Source organism: Eulemur rufifrons, chromosome 9, assembly GCF_041146395.1.
Source record: "Eulemur rufifrons isolate Redbay chromosome 9, OSU_ERuf_1, whole genome shotgun sequence".
NCBI lineage: Eukaryota > Metazoa > Chordata > Mammalia > Primates > Lemuridae > Eulemur > Eulemur rufifrons.
The window spans coordinates 2,162,388-2,179,339 of NC_090991.1; positions in this window are offsets into that span (position 1 = coordinate 2,162,388).

The following is a 16,952-nucleotide window of genomic DNA, read 5'->3' on the forward strand; positions in this document are numbered from 1 at the left end:
GGGATGGGACACATTTAACCTCAATATCCGAACCCTAAGATTAATTCTGTAGTTATGATGCAGGAGTTGTGGAAGTGATTGCGGGGAAAGACACCAGATTCCCCTCTTCTCAGTGTTCTGTTAATTTTACGGGCTCTTTCCGTTGAGTGTGTGTGCTTTTCCCATTTGTTTGACCAACACGGGCAGGGACCGGGTAAGCTCCTTCCGGCATACATTCTCCCGTTTACCAGGGTCAGTGTTTACATTAATAACACGCCACCCTATATGAGGTGCTCTTTCTGTTAACCCCACACAGCTGCTAATTAGCAGGTCACTTGCGGGTTAGAGGTGCGCTTGTGTTGTGCTTCTTGGCTGGCTGTTGTGTTATTATGACAACTGTAAATGCCATATGCAGCTGCCATACGGGCTGTGCTCGGAAGGCTGTTTGTGTAATTACAGGCATTAGCCAGAGATGGAACCTGCCAGCTGACATTCAAGAGGCAATAATAACTTAATTTCCCTCACAGCAAATTGGCTCTCTAATAGGGAATTTAGTTATACTCTGGACTTAGGGAAGGCTTGAGAATTCCAGCAAGCACATTTCAGTTCAGCTATTGTTCTCGGGCCTGGGGGAGCACACCCATAGGCAAGTCAGTTTCCTGCCCTAGGACTCGCTCAGAGGTGCCATTGCTTCGTAGTATAGCATATCTCTTTGTTTCCAAAGGAAAAAGAATATATATGAAGTATATATAATATATACTCCAAAGAATACATAAATATTCTAAAGATAAGATACCTAAATGTGTGTGTGTGTGTGTTTGGACACAGTGGTCCCTCGGTAGCCATAGGGGATTGGTTCTAGGATCTCCTTTGGATACCAAAATCCACTGATGCTTCTCAAGTCCCTTATAAACAATGGTGAAGTATTGGCATATTCCCTATGCACATCCTCCTATATACTTTATCTGTGGTCCCCAACCCCTGGCCACGGACCCATACCAGTCGGTGGCCTGTTAAGAACAGGACCCCACAGGCTCCGCCTCCCACCCCCCAAACCCCTCGTCCCAGGTCCATGGAAAATTTGTCTTCCATAAAACTGGTCCCTGGTGCCAAAAAGGTTGGGGACTGTTGCTTAAATCATTTCTAGATTACTCATGATACCTAATGCTATGTAAACACTATGTAAATAGTTGTTATACTGTATTATTTAGAGAATAATGACAAGAAAAAAGGTTTGTTCATGTTGAGTATAGATACAGTTTTTTTGGTATATTTTTAATCTGTAGTTGGTTGAATCATGGATGTGGAATCCATGACTATGGAGAGCCGACTGTATACATGTATTTAGAGAAGTCAACTTCAACTGGCTTCGACTGGGAATTTGTCACAATAAATACAGTGTTAAAGGTGCCATGCAAGGTTGTTGCCCACCTATCTTCTTAGTACTGGACACAGTTCAGGAAATTCTTTGCTTTGTCACAGTGTCTGTAATTAAATCAACTAGAGATTCATCTGGGCACCTACTCACGGAGACTCTAACTGCACTGTGTCTTTGTTCATGTCTGCCCTCAGCCAAAATATTTCTCCTCCCATTCTCCATCCATCAAATCCTGGTGAAAATTCCATTTCCTCTGTGACAGCTTTCTTAGTCTTCCTCTTTTACCTGCAGAGTATATGATCTCTTCCTTCTTGGTGCTTTTTTAGCACTTGGTATAACCATTGTAGCATTTTACATCTCTCATAAGTATATGTGCCCAGACCTGTGTCTAAGAGTTGACTGGGGAAATCTACTGACAGCATCTGTTTGTTATCCATGTCAGTAACACTTATGATGCCTTTCACCCAGCAGGTGTTAAAAGCAGTTGTTAAACTGATTAAAAATATATATATATAAAACTATGAAAATTCTGTATAAAAATTGCATAGCACATTAATCAGAATAAAAAATGTATGGATTTGATTCTTTAAAAGTAAAAGCCTATTTTGATGCAATGTGTAAAATAAATTTCTCTATATATGTATATGTTAGATAATATTTGTATTTTAAGTAGCGTTTGCATCTATATATTTATACCTATATTTATTTGTATAAAAACCCATAATCATATAGCTAGCCATATTCATATCTATGACTTTGGTTTTGTGTGCCATTTAAATGAGATTGCAAAACTTTTAATGACCTAGAAAGACATGATATCTTCTGAAATGACAAAAGAAAGTTACAAAACATTATAAGCACTATGAGTATAGCTTTGTATTAAACTCATCTAGTAATAAATATTTGTGCACTTAAAATCCAGAAAGATACACATGATTGAGTGGTTATGGTGGGATTTGGATTGCCTTTTATTTTGTTAATCTGTATTTTGTAAAATGTTTACAATACATATGTAATGCTTTTGTATGCAGGAAGAAATTATTGTTAATATACAGTATAATTATTGATATATTTTCAAAATTTTATAAGAGGGATTTCAGCACCTCTAAATTCTCTTTAAAACTATGCCCAGGCCATAAATGTTGTGGGAAAGTGTTAGTTTTCTATGCTTAATGAGTAGGCTTTAATTCATTTTTTATATATTACATGTGCTGGGGTCGTGTTAGACAATGTGTTCAGGGTTCACAGGTACAGCAGGAGTAGGGGCAGGAAGTCAAGATATTTCGAAGAGAAAATGCTGGTGCCGGTGTGGAAGCAATGTTAAATGAAGCATGAGCCTTATTTGTTTAGCTATTTGTTTATTTTATGGTGATTTTTTAGAGGGTCAAACTTAAGATTAAGCAGTAGCTAAGGCTTGCTGAGTTTGTACCACATTCCAGGCAGTACTGTTCATGCTGATACACAGGCTGTTTTAATCCTTACAGCTACCCTATAAGTAGGCTTTTCAAAAATCATTGTATCCGTTTTGCAGAAGAAGAAATTTAGGCTAAGACAGTTTTTTCATATTCCTGTGGCTGAGCTGGAACTCAAAACCAGTCTACTCATTTGACTGTATAGCCCAGGATATGACCGATGCCTTCCAAATGGCAAAGATTGCCGAATAAAGGGCCTAAGTACGTTTTGGTGCTGTAGCTCTTTATGTGTTGCTTTCAGGCTTCTTTTCATAAGCAACGTCAGGAGCAAAAGCTGTGCCCGTATCGTCCATGCAGCTGGTGCCCCACCCACAGCCCCTTCTCAAGGGCAGTGGCACTCAAGAGGAGCTGCCCTGCTCAGGAGGTTGCATCCTCACTCCCCACCCCGGGGGACAGGGAGGGGAGGCAGCCAGAGGCCAGTGATCCACTCACATGGGAACACGAAGGACCACCCCTTGGCTTGAGGTGGACACTTACTGTGTTCTCATATTGTTTTAATAGTGTTTTGAGTTTAATCTCTAGTACGTTTCAAGAATACAATCATATCATATTATGACATTGACAAGTTTATGTCTCCTTTCCCATTGTTCACACCTCTAATTTCTTACTCTTATTTAATTATATTGGCCAATACCTCCATAATAAGGAAAAACAAATGTCCATTATCACCATTAATGGACATTCTTTTATTTTCACTGATTTAGATAGGAATTCTTCTAATGTTGTTCTATGAAGGTTTCTGGATTGAGATAGATGTATTTTAGCAACTATACATCTCTCTGTTTTATTAATTTATTAAGAAGGCCACTGGATTTTTTCAATTGAAAAAGTAGAAAATCAAGTCATTTTGAAAATTGGTTTCTGTCTTTCCTATTTAATCTGTGCCACTGGTTTTCTGATAATTAGTAGGTAAGGGGCAGCACCTCTTTTTAAAGTATTCCAGCTGGTTAGTAAAAAAAGAAATGAGAGAATTAGATTATTACCATTTTGCAGTCTCCAATGAATTAATGGATCTAGGTGTTGAACATCCATAACTGAACATCATAAGGAGAAAAACAACCAGTTATTGTATGTCTTCTGATGACAGACCACAATACCACCTTTATCTTGCCAAAATATCAAACCTAAGTCTGATCAAGCCTCTAGATCCAGCTGCTAACGTGCAGGAAATACAGAAGACGGGGGGGGGGGGGGGGGGGCGTGTTAAACTAACCATGAGTATACAATCTGCAAAATCCAGACTGTGGGAAAATCCATGTGTCAAAGACTTAGGTGCCTCAACAGATAAAGTGTAAGAAAAACAAAGAAATAAAGGGAGGGGGGTCTTATAGATTAGAAGAAACTTAAAAGGCATATCAAAATTTAAAAAATTGGCATGTACTATATAATGTATAGATACACTTGATGATTAAGCAATAAAGAAATGCAAGAAGCGTTTACTGGCAAGGTCAGTGTGGTGGTACTTTTGCTGGGAGGCACAGGCTTGTAAGTGGGATGGGACACATGGAATGGCTTCTGGGTTAGCTGACAAAGTTCTAGTTCTTCACCCAAATGGTGGTTACAAAGGTGTACTTCCTTTTATTAATTTTTGGATGGTTTTCTATATTTGCATTTTCATTTGCAATAAATGGGTTAAATTAAATGACATTGGGGAAAGCTGGTGGGTTTGAGAAAGAGTCAGTCTGGTGAATATTCAACGTAGCCAGAAGACACAGGAAGGCTGGTGCAGTGGTGTGCTGCAAACCAGCTTTCCGATAAAGGAAGACCTGGTCTGTGGCTTTTTGCTCATGTTCACCATGTAAACACTCCCACCATGGCATTTTCAAGCTACTAAAGGGCTGTCACTAAACATGGATGGAAGATGCACAGAATTGGCTTCAAAAGCCAGTGAGAGCCAGTTCCAGGAGACTGCTGAGTGGATGGGCACTAAAGATAAATCCCAACAGCCTTAAATGTGTTTCTAGGAACATAATTTTTGCTTTCTTTTGATCAAAGCTTACCACGAAATAGATGATCTTTGGGAGAATCAGGCCAGGGCACCAGGCGTTCCTCATCCTTTGCTTCCTTTCTCCTTTGTGTTCTTTAAGAGATGCCAACTTTTCTGCTGGAAGAGGGGCGAGAGTGTTTCTGAACCCTGATCTTACGCTGATAATGAAAGAACTCTTAGCAGAAAGTGTAGAGCATGAGGCTGAGCTGGTAAATAATTTAAGGCTCCTGAGTTATTGAAGGGTAGGACGCGAGAAGGCTTGAAACCTGCATGCTTTTGGCTTGAGTGACCAACGTCTGCCTCTGGTGACAGGAAGGGGAAGATAGACGGAAGGAATGCAGCAAAGCTCCAGGCTCAAATATCTTTACGACCCTGTGGATTAAGCCAACGTATAATTTTCAGGGAAATCCGACTTTATGGCTTAATGACTTCTGAAAACTGATTTAGGAGACATGAAATATTAATATGGCCTCCTCGTGGGTCCCCGTGCTTGTGGGGCATCACGAGAGCACCTGCAGCAAAGTTTCTCTAGAATCGTTCTTTCCAAGGTCGTCAGAAGCAGGGGATTTGGCTCTGCCTCAGAGCCACCGAGGAGAACCTTTGAAAATCCGGCTTTCTGGGCCCCACTCCAGAACTGCTGGATCACAGGATTTGGGGGCAGGACACACAGATGCCTATTTTCCAAAAGACCTCCCCCAGGGCTTAACCAGTCCTCAAACTGGTATTTGGAAAAAGCAGAGGAAGTACTAACTTATTTTATAGGAACGTATTTTGGGGCAGAAAGCATGGCAATAGGGAGGAAGGACCAGAGCGCAAACGCAGGGCCAACAGGAGCAGCTATGTGCCACGACCAGAAACGAAGCTCAGAGGTCTGGTCCAGGGATGTGGCGTGTTTTTGAGCATCTCCAGCCCCTTCCCATGCTCGGTAACGGCCTCTCCTAGTTTCTGGCCTGCACCATCCAAACTGCACGTGGGTTCTTCTAACCTCATACATCCAAATCTCAGAAGAGATTTCTAACATGACTCTGCTCCCACTTCTGGGTGCTGACACTTGAACAGGGGAAAAGAGCCTTAAAGCAGAGTGAATCTTCATCTAGGGAGCGTCAGACGTCGTGTGCAGAGGGGCCGCAGGGCTGGCGCCCTTGACTCAGGAACCTGCTCTTTCACACCTCATCAGTGGCCCCCTGTGAACAAAATGTGCCCTTCCTAAGACTAAGGGAAATCAGGTAAGGCGTGGGAACAACATAGTGAAGAAGCTGCTTCTCTCGGTTCCCATCAGAACAAGGTTTCCCCTTATTCTTGTCTCGCTGAAGGCGACACAGTGTGGTGAGTATCCAGCTCTGTTTCGTGCGCACACAGAGAGAATTCCCTTCCCATGCTCCACGAATCCGGTGAACACTCAGACAACATCACAGTTTGCAGCCGCTTGAAGAAAAAAACTAACTACCCAGTGTTTCCCTAGCCCACGGTCCTCAACCTTGGTCCAAATAAACTATGTTAAAAAAAAAAAAAAAGAAAAAGAAAAAAGAAAAAAAAGATTAATCTGGGAGTATAAACATGCAATATACTTCACTAATTGAATTATGTTGTTTCCAAGCCAAAGGTGGGCTGTGGCGTTGAGTCCCTAATTTTGTAAATTATGGAGGATCCTTTGAAGCACACAGAATGGGGTGGGGTGCCTTTCACATGGCCTCCGTTCTCACGTCTCCATGGAGAGTTGTGGCTAAGAGCAAGGGGCACTGAGTTCAAGTCTTGACCTTGAACTTTCTGATCTTAGTCACGTTTTTTAGCCTCTCGGAGCCTTCCTTGCTTGTAATATTGGTAGGATCGGTACGGGTATGTGTATGCACACCTATGTATACTGGTGTGTGTATATGGCAATATATATCATACCGATGTATGTATTCCCTTCATGGAGCTTTTGTAAGCAATACATAATTTGATTTAAGCTGAGTTCTCAGTCTTCCTCCTCAGTAAGAGTAATTGCTGTTTTTATATTATTACTTTCTGAATGTGCATCTCGTATAACCTCCACCATACAGAGACTGGAAGGGAGACCGATCCTTTCCATCTTATTTTGAGCTCCAAGTGACTGGCAGCTGTTAGTCAAAAACTGACGGTATCTTTCTCTCCAGTATCATACACTATTACAGCTACTCTTTTTAAAAACTTATGTTTTTATATGATTTATATAGTTAATCAATGTGTGTGTGTGTGTGTGTGTGTGTGTGCAGTTACAGGACCAACTCAAACTGGGGCTTGAATTTCCCTGTGTCTCCTATCTGAAAGGGGAAGCAGAGCCCGTAATTTTAACAAACCTCCCTGGTGATTTTGTTTTACACACTGAAGTTTCAGAATCACTCTGAACCCTCTTCCTGTATGTGTTCATTCATCTGACTACCATGTATCGAGTGCCAGCTCTGTCCGCCCAAACAAAAGCGTCCAGTATCGCAGAGAGCATCCACATTCATGCAGACTGTGCTATAACCCTCATGAATCTTCTCTTTGCTGCTCAGGAGATAAAACCCCTTCCTCTCCCTGGGGCCACGGTAGCGTTCTCTTCGGCAGGCACACATGAAGTCACAGCGGTGTGAAGGGACTGATGTCTGCCAGGAGCAATGACCCTTTCAGCGTGGACAGACACTAAGGTGTGCTGCGCTGGGCCTTGGGGAAGGACCGAGGCCTGAGAAACACGCCTGGAAAAGGTGGACACGGGGCAGACTGTAAATGACCGTTACGATTTCGACAGTGCCACCATGTGTCTGGCACTTTGCTTTACGAATGTTATTTTATTAAATTAGCATAACATATAGGTATTATTATAACCTGACATTAGCACATCAAGCGCCTACTTTTAACTCCAGCCAGGGCAAAGAAGCCTGGAAAACAGAAGCATTCCCAGCAGGCAGCCACGCTGGGCAGCAGAAAACTGCACCAAGTGCAAAGCAGATCCCAAGTCTGAAGTGTCAATTATATTTCTAGCAATTGCATATGGACTTCATTAGCTGGCTAAATGGTACCTATTTTAGCTTCCCGCCAGCTGGAGGGATTTCCAGTAGGAAACGTGAGAAGGGAATAAGTCTCGGAATCTCAGGTTCCCTGGGGCCTTCTGGAATCCGTACAGATTAAGCAAGATAAGGTCAGCTCCGAATCGCCTTCTCTTCTCCCCGCACCCTCCGCACGGCGACCTCTCCAGTGAACAAGACCAGAGCACCTGCATCTGTCCAGGGCCGGGACTGCTTTGCTTCCCATCCCTTTGGGCCCCTGAGGCCGAGCTTCCCTCAGGGATGGTAGGCAGAGGCCGAAAGAACTCATTCAGCACCAGCTCTCTGTGGGAAACTTGTATCTCTTTGACATGAGGTTCTTTATTATATGTTTCCTATTACATCTTTAGCACAGCTTTGTGTTGGCTTTTCCCACAGGTTAAATATAATGATGGGTAACCTAATCCTGAAGGTAACAGAATAATCTTAGAGGACACAAGGCTCTATTTAATTCCCGCCAAATGACAGAATATACCCAGACTTCGAACAGGCCCCTGCAGAACTCCAGTAAGATTTGGTGTCTTGCCGCGTTTAGAGCCAGCGTCTTCCCCTTCTGTTCTTCTCCCACTTCCAGGCAGGATCTGATTTCACACCGCTGGGTCCGTAAGAGGATAACGGTATCACAATTCAAGACAGGCAACCGTGGAGAATTGTTTTATATGCTTCTGATACTCAAGAAGTTTCAGTGGCCTGGGCGAGGTCTCAGTTTTCAAGGAGAGTCAATTCCCGGGCAGAAGACCGTGTGGCAAAATAGAAAAACATGGGCTTTGGAATCAGGTTGACATGGGTTGGAAACATGTCTGGGCCTCAGTTTCCTGATTAGTAAAATAATGATAATTGACCCATCTTATAGAAATTTTGCAGGAATGTAATGAAGGAAATATATGGAATGCCATGGGCAGGGGGTGTCTTTTTACACTTGGCTTCGTTTTTAAGATAATTTGAGAACAGAGTGTTGCTCAGTTAATTCTCCCCCCACCTGGGACAGTATGCCATGCTGTCCTCTGAGCAGCTTACAGCTGTAGTGCTTGGCACTGGGATAGTAGGTGGTGGCATTAATTTTGAAATGTTTGGAGAGCTAGATTTCTACCTGGACTCATATCTATATCTATATCTGTATCTGTATCATCTATATCTATACGCCATTTCCTGAGGGCCTTTTATATAGTGAAATAGATGTTGTTTTAGGTGCTGAGGGTTATATAAATAAGAAATGTGTAGTCCTGGCCCTCAAGGCACCCAGAGACGGATGCCGGGTGCTGCAGGGGGTTGGCAGAGAAGGCTGATCCGTTCTGTCAGTGATGGCAAAGAATCAGGGGCGATGTCACACAGAAAGACTCTTGAGCTAGGACTTGAGGATGACCAGCTGTCCTCAGGGATGAAAATCAGTGGCAGCAAATTCTAGATGTAGGGAGCCACTTGGGCAAATCAGAGCGACTGCCTGGGTTGGGCAGGACACGGCCGCCGTTCCATGGTGGCAGGAGCACAGGGCAGGCGGAGCCCACAGAGGAGGCCAGAGAGTTGCGCTGGGGCCATGGCCTGAGGGCTTTGTAGGGAGCATGAAGGGACGTGACTCTGGTCACCAGCGTAGTTATGGAAATAACAAAATTGTGTCTGTGAGGAAGTGGGACGATTAGATTTCTACTTTAGAAAATTACTTTGGCTGTAATGTAGTATCTCTTGGAGGTTAAGTTGTCTCATTTGTATTTCCTGCTTGGGGTTTGTAGCATTTCTTGAGTCTTTGGCTTAAAGATTTTCATCCAGTTTGGAAAATCCTTCGCCATTATCTCTGTAAATATTGCTTCTCTTTCCTTCTCCCTCTGCTCTTTTCTGTAAATTTTATCATGTGCCATGTGTCTCTTAGAATCTTCTCTAAGTTTTCCATTCTTGTTTCTTCCTGTGATTGTGTAATCTGCTTTTGTAAGTAAAGTATCACCGGAACACAGCTACGCCCGCTTGCTTGTGTGTCGCCAGTGGCAGCCTTTGCTGTCCCAGGCAGAGGTCAGCAGTTTCACCAGAAACTGTGTGGCCTACACAGCCTAAAATATTCACTATCTGGACCTGGACAGAGAAAGTTTGCTGATCTTCGGGCTAACATGTTAAATGATCTAGTGCGTTCTTTATTTCAGTTATGCAACTTCTAATTGATTCTTTTTAATTGTTTCTAGTTCTCTGCTTAAATGTTCCATCTTTGACTTTTTAAACATATCGATCACAATTTATTTTACTTTATAAAAGCTAATTTGTTAATCAAAGTTAACATTCCAGAAAAGAGCATAATTAGTATGACTCTCACTTCTGTTTCCAGTGAAATATAATTGCAGTATATTTTTGTGGAAATTCCTAAATTCGATCACAAATTACTGAAGAAACTTCAGCAGAGCTCTCAGAGTTACCAGTTCTATTCAGTTTATTTTATTTTATTTTTATTTCACAATATTATGGGGGTATTTGTACCATGAAATCAAAATTTTTAAAAAAATTCATGTCTAAATAATAGCAATATCTGGATCTCTTGTTTTTTTATTGTCTTTTTTTTTCTCTTGTTTTTGGCCATTTTATGTCTTATCTTCTTGTGTAATACTTATTGAGTGGTGACTGGTTTATGATATATTATAGAGCAATTTTGAGGCTTTTGTCTGGATGGAGTTTCTTTACTTCAGACAGGTTTCTTGTAGACAACTAGTTCAGGGCACATAAGCTTAATCCAGTCGGGGGCTGAGCTGACGGGCGATTGTTCTTCAGTCTTACGAAGGCTGTCGTATTCTTGCATACCCATATTTTTGGGGACTAACTCTTTGAGACTCACAGTGAAAGCCAGAGATGTTCACCAGGGCTCCTTTGCCCCGGTGGGCTCTGAACTGCATCGCCCATCCCCACCCACAGGTGGTTCTGCTCAGTTTCTGGACCACTGCTCTTTGTTCAGCTTGCACCCTCTCAGCGGCTGCCTTTAAATCAGCAAATGGAATAGCACTGTTTAATATCTGGCCCACATCTTTGCATTTCCCTTTTCTCCAAAATCATGGTCATTCAAGACCTCTTGGCTGAGTAACTCTGGTGACTTCAAACAGATTTTTTTTTTTTTTTGTATTTTCTTGTGCTTTTATGATTGTTATTGGAAGGAAGACTGGTCTACACCTAGCTACTCTGCCATTACTAGAAGTGGAATTGTGGGTTATAGATAGTTTGTAACAAGGTACAGAAATGCAAGATCAATTTAGGAGAAATTGTATCCATTTGAGCAATAATGATGATTTGAACCAAAGGCTGTAGGAGTGAGTAGTGAGTAGGATATACAGTTGGCAAATAAATACGTGAACAATGCTCAACATCATTGGCCAGCAGGGAAATGTACACTAGAATCATAGTGAGATACTAATACCTACCTATCAGAGTGGCTAAAATAAAAAAAGAGTGACAACACCAAATGCTGGTGAGGATGTGGAGAAACTGTATTACTTGCACATTGCAGGTGTGAATGGAAAATGGTATAGCCACTCTGGAAAATAGTTTGGAAGTTTCTTATAAAACTAAAGATGGTATTATAATCCAATCTAGCAATTACACTCTGCAGTGTTTATCCCAGATAAATAAAAAGTAATATTTATGTAAAAATAAAAAAGTACATGGATGCCCACAGCAGCTTTACTTGTGGAATCTCCAAACAGAAAACAACTCATATGTCCTTCAACAAGTGAATGGGTAAACAAATTGTGGTACCATGATATGCTACTCAGTAATATAAAGGAACAGACTATTGATCTGCACAGAAACTTGGATGAATATTGAGGAAATTATGCTTAGTGAAAAGAAGCCAATTGGAAATATCTTTTACCTATGAATGCCCCATTTTTATGCTAGTAAAGCAAGACTCATGACAATATTTGATGGCTCTGACGGCAAAAGTATAATGAAGGAACACTGTAGATTTGAGGATGTCACACAATGAAGGCAATATTAGTATTGGCAATGTAATTACAGTAATTTTCCTGGGCCCAATCCCTGAGAATGTATGAGTTCTGAATCTCAGATAAAGTAAAAAATATTATTTTTTTGAAATATATAACCTTGAGCTATTTTACAATGATTTTTTTTCATAATATATCACAAATATTTCTTAAACACAGGAGCTAAAATTTGCTTTACGTGGCTACTTTTCAAGAGAATAAATAATTCTTTTTTGTTACCAAATCCAAAGTCTATAAAAATAAGTAAATAGTATTATTTTAAAAATAAAAAGATGTTTATTTTCATTAAGTTTCAATATTTTTAACTATGTGGAGATTTCTTTGAGATAAAAATATTTTAAAAATTATTTTGACTTCATAAAAATACATATATAATTATATAACTTCTGATTTTCCTCTTATATCATAGATGATAATCTATCTGGTCTAAAATATGGTTTATTTCAACTAATTGTCTCAATAGGCTTGTTTAACTTAACAGCACATAACAGTACACATTATGGTGTGCCTCAAAGAGGAAATGAAGATAAAAATTACATAAAGAAATCTTTAAAAGCAAAAGCACAAATTAAGTCAATCTTTATTTCTCACTTAAAGCTTTATATTATATATTTTGAAATAGTTTTTAAGTATTTTATTTATTAGATTTTTAAAAATTAAAAATGTAATATCTCCTTATAACAAGTAAACAAACACAAAGATGTCTAAATTTTTAAAAATAAAATAAAAGCAGCTATTGTTTTAATACCACTCTTTACTCTCTTGGTAATCAGTGTGTAAAATTTAGTATGTATTTTCCCAGAACTATATGCTTGCTCATACAATTATGCACAATTCTAATACTCAGTTTTTTTTAAATGGACTCTTCCCATACACTTTATTTTGTAAATTGCTTTTTTTTTTTTTTTTTTTTTGAGACAGAGTCTCACTCTGTTGCCCAGGCTACAGTGAGTGCCGTGGCGTCAGCCTAGCTCACAGCAACCTCAAACTCCTGAGCTCAAGCGATCCTCCTGTCTCAGCCTCCCGAGTAGCTGGGACTACAGGCATGCACCACCATGTCCGGCTAATTTTTTTTATATATATATATGTATTTTTAGCTGTCCATATAGTTTCTTTCTATTTTTAGTAGAGATGGGGTCTCGCTCTTGCTCAGGCTAGTCTCGAACTCCTGAGCTCAAACGATCCGCCCACCTCGGCCTCCCAGAGTGCTAGGATTACAGGCGTGAGCCACCGGCGCCCGGCCTAAACTGCTTTTTATATTTAAAAATTATACATATACATTCAATTTTAAATAACTATAAAAGTCATACCTGCACAGTGCAGCATTTTTCATGTTTATCGGCCATTTGTCAATCTTCTTTTGAAAAGCTTTTGTTCATGTCTTTTGCCCTCTTTCTAAAGGGATTGTTTGATTTTTTTTCTTGCTAATTTGCTAGGGTTCTTTGTAGATTCTGGTTATTAGCCTTTTATCTGATATATAGGTTGTGAATATTTTCTCCCATTCTGTACGTTGTCTATTTGCTCTATAAATTATTTTCTTGGCTGTGAAGAAGCTCTTTTTATTTAATCAAGCCCCATTTATTTATTTTTGTTGTTGCTGTGATTGCCATTGGGGTCTCTTTCATAAATGTTTTGCCTAGACCAATATCTAGAAGAGTTTTTCCAACATTTTCTTCTAGAATTCTCATGGCTTCATGCCTTACATGTAAGTTCCTTATCCACCTTGAATGAATTTTTGTTAGTGCTGCGAGATATGGATCCTATTTCATTCTTCTGCATGTAGCTATCCAATTTTCACAGCACCATTTATTGAATAGGGATTCTTTCCACTACTGTATATCGTTGACTGCTTTGTCAAAGATCAGTGGGCTGTATGTGGATGGTTTTATATCTAGGTTTTCTGTTCTGTTCCATTGGTCTATGTCTCTATTTTTTTGCCAATACCATGCTGATTTAGTTGTTATAATCTTGTAATATAGTTTGAAGTCTGGTAATGTGATGCCTCCCAACTTGCTCTTTTTGCTTAAGATCGTTTTGGCTATTTGGGATCTTTTCTGGTTCCACATGAAATGTAGAATTATTTTTCTTGATCTGTGAAATACTACATTGGTATTTTGTTGGTAATTGCATTGAATCTGTAAATTACTCTGGGTAGCATGGACATTTTAACAACGTTGATTCTACCAATCCATAATCATGATATGTTTTTCCACCTATTTGTATCATCTGTGATTTCTTTCCTCAGTGTTTCATAGTTTTTTCTGTAGAGAGCTTTCACTTCTTTAGTTAAATATATTTCCAGATATTTTATTTTCTTTGTAGCAATTGTGAATGATATTGAGTCTTTGATTTGACTCTTAGCTTGACTGTTACTGGTATATAGGAGTGCTATTGATTTGTATACATCGATTTTGTAACCTGAGACTTTGCTGAATTTATTTATCAATTCCAATAGTCTCTTAGTGGAATCTTTAGCATTTTCTATGTATAAGATCATATCATCTACCAAAAGTGGTAGTTTGACCTCCTCTTTCCTGATTTGGGTACCCTTAATTTCTTTCTCTTGCCTGACTACTCTGGCTAGAACTTCCAGCACTATGTTGAATAGAAGTGGTGACAGTGAGCACCCTCGTCTTGTTCCAGTTCTTAGTGGGAATCATTTCAACTTTTCCCAATTCAGTATGATGCTGGCTGTGGGTTTGTCAACATGGCTATTATACTTTTGAGATGTGTTCCTTCTATGCCCAGTTTCTTGAGAGTTTTTATCATGAAAATGTGCTGAATTTTGTCAAATACTTTTCCTGCATCTATTGAGATGATCATATAATCTTTGTTTTTGCTTCTGTTTATGTGATGAATCATATTTATTGATTTATGTATATTGCATCCCTGGAATGAAGACCACTTGGATATGGTGGGTAATTTTTTGGATAAGTTGTTGAATTAGGTTTGCCAGTATTTTATTGAGAATTTTTGTATCTATATTGATAAGGGATATTTGTCTGTAGTTTTCTTTTCTTGTTGTGCCCTTTCCTGACTTTCTTATCAAGGTGATACTGGCTTTGTAGAATGAGTTGGGGAGGATTCTGTCCTTCTCAATGTTATGGAATAATTTTGGCAGAATAGGCACCGACTCTTCTTTGTAGGTCTGGTAAAATTTGGCTGTGAATCCATCTGGTCCAGGGATTTTTTTTGTTGTTGTTGTTGTTGGAAGGTTTTTTATTGCTGCTTCAATCCCATTGCTCTTTATTGGTCTGTTCAGGATTTCTATTTCTTCCTGATTGAGCCTTGGGAGGTTGTTTCCAGAAATTTCCTCTACACTTTTGAGTTTATGTGTATAGAGATTATCATAGTATTCAGAGATGATATTTTGTATTTCTGTTGTATCAATGGTAATTTCTCCTTTTCTGTTTCTACTTGAGCTTATTTGAGTGCTTTCTCTTCTATTCCTGGTTAATCTAGCAAGAGGTCTATCAATTCTGTTTCTCTTTTCAAAGAACCAACTTTTTGTTTTGTGGATCTTCTGTATGATTTTCTTATTTTTGATTTTATTTAGTTCTGCTCTGACCTTAGTTTTTTTTTCTTCTGCTGGCTTTGGGCTTGGTTTGATCTTTCTTTTCTAGTTCCTTGAGATGTGTCATTAGACTGCAATTTGTAATCTTTCTTTCTTTTTGTTATAGGTATTTAAGGCTATGAATTTTCCCTTTAGGACTGCTTTGCTATATCTCATAGATTTTGAAAGTTTGTATCTTTTTTGTCATTCAGATTGAAGGATATTTTAGTTTCCATCTTAATTTCATCTTTGATCCAATAAACATTCAGAAGTAGGTTGTTTAATTTACACGGCTATGTGTGGAATTGGGTGGTTCTCTTGGAGTTGATTTCTAGTTTTATTCCACTGTGATCTGAGAGGATACATGGTATGATTTATATTTTTTTGAATTTATTGAGCCATGTTTTGTGGCCTAAAATATGATCAATCTTGGAGAATGTTCCATGTGCTAATGAGTGGAATGTATATTCAGTAGTTTTTGGGTAAAAAGTTCTGTAAATGTATTCTACAGTCCCAATTATTCTATAGTCCCATTTAAGTTCAGTGTTTATTTATTTATTTTCTGCTTGGATGATCTATCTAGTTCTGTCAGTGGGATTTTGAAGTCTCTTTAAAGTACAGTGTTGCTGTTTATCTGTCTACTTACGTCTAGTAGGGTTTGCTTTATGAATCTGGGTGTTCCTGAGTTAGGTGCAAAATATTTAGGATTGTTATGTCTTCTTGTTGAATTTTTCCCTTTACCATTATATAATGACCATCTTTATCTTTCTTTACTATTGTAATACTATTGTAATTTTATCTGACATGAGAATGGCTACACCTGCCTTCTTTTGGTTTCCTTTTGTATGGAATATTTTTTTTCATCGTTGACCTTGAGTCTGTAAGAGTCCTTGTGGGTTAAGTGTGTTTTCTGGAGACAACAGATACTTGGCTCATATTTTCTTTATCCACTCAGATAGACTATGTCTCTTGAGTGGGGAATTCAAACCATTTGCATTGACTGAGAGAATTGATATGTGGGATGCTGTTCTGTTCATTCTGTTTGGTATACCTTATTGCTTTGTTTTACCCCTTGTGCTATCGTTTTATATGAGCTCTAAGCTTTAGATTTTTATGTGGTTTTACATTGGTGGGTCTCTATTGTGCTGATCCATATTGCAGTTCTGAGTATTTCCTGCAGGCCAGGTTTGGTCTTGACAAATTCTCTCAGTGTTTGCTTGTCTGGAAAAGTCCGTATTTCTCCTTTGCTTATGAAACTTAGTTTTTTGGGGTAAAAAATTGTATGCTGGCCCTTGCTCTTTTTAAGACTGAAGATGGGGCCCCAGTCCCATCTGGCTTGTAAGGTCTCTGTTGAGAAGTCTGCAGTTAGCCTGATGAGTTTTCCTTTGTATGTTACTTGACATTTTTGTCTTATGTCTCACAGGAGTTTGTCCTTCATGCTGATTTTGGCCAGTCTGATGACAATGTGTCCTGGTGATTGCTTCTTTGCAATGAATCTCTTAGGTGTTCATTGAGCTTCTTGTACCTGGATGTCTACATCTCTAGCAAGACTAAGGATGTTTTCCTCAATT